The sequence below is a fragment of the Olea europaea genome, chromosome 10 (genome assembly GCF_002742605.1).
Source record: "Olea europaea var. sylvestris chromosome 10, O_europaea_v1, whole genome shotgun sequence".
Classification (NCBI taxonomy): Eukaryota; Viridiplantae; Streptophyta; class Magnoliopsida; order Lamiales; family Oleaceae; genus Olea; species Olea europaea.
Window position 1 is genome coordinate 35,319,744 of NC_036246.1, and position 4,487 is coordinate 35,324,230.

Sequence of the window (4,487 nt, forward strand, 5' to 3'; positions counted from 1 at the left end):
GCAATAATGAAAAATAAATTAAAAACCACAAAACTTTTTTAATTAGTCTTGTCTCAACATAAAAAACTTATTCATGACAAAGATATTAGAAGTTTGTTAGAGTTTTTAAAAAACCAAAAGATACTTCATAATCTAGAATAAAATTGGATAGACTAACATAATTTTAAAAAAAATGTTAAATATATTTGTTTAATAATTTAATGCTTTGAGAAACTTAAATTCAATATTCAAATTTCAAATTTTATTTTTCCAAAAAATTCCAATATCTAATTGTTTCTTTTGCGAGTCCAAGGTCAATGCCGTGACGATTGAGTAGTCCAACTGTTCAAATTTCAAATTATAGCAAGTATTTTCTAAGTTTTAGCAATAAAAAACTAAAATAATTGAATTAAAAGGAAGCAGAAAGCAAGTAACGTTTGCTCCACTCCACCATAAAATTTATATTATTGCCCATTGGTAATAGCAGACACGAGAACTCGATAGGACTGTGACAAGGTGGCGGCCAACGGACAATCGCTTGTGCCACCTTCTACAATTATATAGTAATAGAAGGATCTACATTTTGGCATTTAATTGTGTTCTCTGCGTTCCTTAAAAATGTTACTTTAGGTCAGTTTCGTCTAATTTATCGAGATAAAGTATTTTCGAAAATTATCTAAATAGGCACAAAAACAGTTTCTTAATCTCAAGAATAATTTTTGACTTTTCAAATGTCATATCAGATGAACCTTTTAACATAGAAAAATGCTACTCAACCACATTGTTTGACACAAAGGTTGACCTCGGTTGTGACCGAGGTGTGAATCCCGCGCGAATAAAATAATGCCGAACATGATGAAGAATGTTAAAAATATCATATAAATTTCAATATTGAAACCATTGATGCTTTCAAACTTCCCCTTTGTCTTCTTAATTTCGTGTTCATCTTTTTAACGTCATTTACATGTATATTATACGATTGGAGATTAATACGATGATCATTCATTTGTAGTTTAAATTTTGTAAATATAGATCCACACATATGCATGACAAAATTATATTCTCTAAATCATACGAGATTTGTATTGAACTAATGAATTAAAATATGAAAAGTAAAGTACTAAAGTCAATAAAATTAGGAAGCACCCATCTCCAAATCTCCCTCTCTCCCCACTTTTATTAACGTGTCTTATTGTCTGCCTAAAACACACGGCGTACATTTTCCGACAATGCTGCCATCCACACCTTAATTGCCACTAACAAGTAAATTGGTACCAAGCGATTATTAGCACGCTCCCATAAGGAAAAAGTAATTTAAAAATAATCGTTGACAAACAAGTCTTAAATTAAACATTTGCCAACCCTACAACTCTCTTCGAGCTAGCTTTATTAATTATCCATAATATCTCCAAAATTGTATAGAATCTATAGATGGTAGATGTCAAGAATTGGGGTACGAAGAAATCGATCCTAGCATTCCTAGTAAATAATAATCTATCTTTTAGTTTTCTATCAAATTAATTCGCAAAAAAAAAGTGATTACCAACCAACGAAATGATGTTAATTATTGCTTTTAGGACAGCTATCCTTATTAGTTTCATCAAGTATCAATTTCCTAATTATTTGTGTTTGTTACGCAATTATTCGAGCTTATAACAATGATTTTGAACGGTGTGCAAAAATGGTTAACAAAATATCAACAAGAAAGAATTTTATTGCTAAGAGTGTAAATCTCAAAAAAAGCATTATAAATTTTTCTTATATCAAGTTGTGAGTTTTTTCACAATATTATAAAAATTAGATTGAGTATTAATTCAAAAGAGTTAAAAGGGTCAAAAGTCGATCTAGTGATAGAAAAAAAATTTAAATAAATAAAAGTTGAAGTTGAATTGACTCGTTCTTAGTTGATTTTAATGAGTTTTAAAATTGATTAATTGATTCTCAGTTTTATAAATAGATTATCAAGAAACGGTTTTGTTACATATATGTAATGATTTACATACACATGATATAATAAGATATAATTGAGTCAATTTTTTTTTCAATTAAATAAAAATAAAATTTATCCACTTTCTTTTTGATACCTCATCGGTAAATAAATAATTAAATAAAGGGTAATTATGTTCACGCCACAATTTTTATTAGTAGAACCACATTTTAATTTCACATAAGGTCCTCAACTCCTTTGCCCATTCTAAAACTTTTGTCCACACTTCTTTTTCATCAAATTTTTATCTTTACCATTCTATTGATTAGCCAATTTTATCTTTGATGATGGTTTTAGTTAAAATATTTTTTTAATTTGCTTTAAAATGAGAAAAAAATATTTTGACACATTTTAATAATATGTTATTTTATGCTCATGAAGGGATTTGCTTGACATAAATCTTTATAAGAGATGAGATGTGCTGATTGATAAAATATTGAAGACAAGAACACGTAAAAAATAAAGTTAAGGACATGACGTTACAATAAGTAAAAAACGAGGACTTTAAAGTGTGAATATAATTACCCTAAGGAAAAATGTATATGAGAAACTTGATCATTAGTGAAGATAGCGTATCGTTTGTTGCAAACAAAAATAATGCTACTTCTACATGATGGAGTAACATAATAGTTTATATACAGATGATGTATCAAAAAAAGAATGATTTTTTGAAGAAATATCACGTGTTCATTTATTGATTTTTTTGGTACCACAACCGTGCAGATAATAATGGATTTTCTTGGCTTCATAAGCGTGTTCATTTATGGCTTTATGTAATTTAGCTGGCTGCCTTTTGTCTTTCCATTGGCCCCATGCTAAAAGTTATAGTAGACTTTATTGAAAAAATAAAAAATAAAAAATAAATAAATAAATAAATAAAAAAATATATATATATTCTCTTGCTCAATAGTGTTGGCATGCAGGATTTATAGTTCATGGACCATCCAATATATAGACCACTGCAACCTCCTTTCTCTTCTATTCTTTCATGCACTTATTCTCCTTCGTGTCTCGACAAGCGAGGCGGAGACTACGAAGAGGCCAACAGAACCGTAGCAATATGTTGAGTCAAGTAGTTCGACCACAGCTGTGCCAATGGACATAAAACTATCCTAACATAAATTACGATATATCTAATTGTAAGAAAATAGATTTAACCAGAAATATTTAATGGAGAAGAATTGCGAGGTCAGATGGTTTTTTCTTTTTAACATCTATGTGCTGCACAAAGAATTCCTATTTCTATCTCCTTTTGCCTACTGAACTTGGCTGACAATAACACGTCTTTTTCGATTTTGAATTCCGTGAAACAGAACATTTTATAAACCGCAGACAGCATTCACATTCCTTCAATTTCAGGTCACTGTACATAATTGTTTTGCTTTTTGTATCTATTTATAGCACCATTTCTCACATTCTTGGGCTTGAATTTATGTGACACAGTTGGGACAAGTACTTGGATGTGATCGAACAAAATAATTAATTATGTCTAATTCAAGATACCTGTTAGCCTCTCTATTACATCTCAAGGACCCAAGATAGCACCAACATTCCAGAATATAGACAACGACCAAGACAACAAGTTCTCATAGATTTGGGCTCAAATCAACCTTGCACCCGTTTGTACAAAGGATTAGACTCACAAAAGACACAACCCCAAATTCGACACAGAGGCAATCGCTTCAATGAAATGAAAAACTTTCCAAAAAAACCAACAGAAATTCTTCATAAACCAAAACTGAAGAATCACCAAGACTCTACGCACAAAGAATCACCAGAAAATCAGCGGTTTAATGGCTAAAGAAAAAGATTCACAAAGAAGGAGAAGAGGCAGAGACACCAAATCTTGAAGAGGAGAGACCCAGAAGGTTCCACAGAAAATCTCACGAAGAGACGCAAGAATAATGACTCAAAGATTAGGGCCCTCAGTCCATCATCGTAGATGTCAGGTTTAGGAGATCAAACGGACCAGAGCGACACATGTGGGTCAGACGGTTTGGGTCAGGTCATAAGAGTCCATCACAGCGCGTTATTAGGCAAGGGCTTAAGTAGTATATGTTGGATCAATTTATCATCATAACCCAGATGGGCTGGATCACCAAAGAAAATGAATCTCCCCCTTGATGCCAATGATCAGAAAACACACAAGAAAAGAAATTATAACAATAGGCTTCACAAGCAATTGATATAACTCTTCCAAATCATCAGCACCAAGCCAAATACACATGCACCAACACAAAGTTTACCCAGTATCAATTCTTAAAAGTTGCAAACATGACTAAAACTTATTTAGAGGAAGTACCTTAGTATCCATATCAGCGAGGTTAAACTGAGTAGGGATTTTTTTCAAGCAAAATAGATTCTTTTTACACAATATCTCTTATAAAATGCATTCTTACATCTATATGTTTAGTTCTTTCATGAAAAATTGGATTTTGCCATAAATATATAGCACTTTGATTATCAAAATATACAACAGCAGGATCAACAGATTCATTTACCTCATTTAGGAGACCTTTCA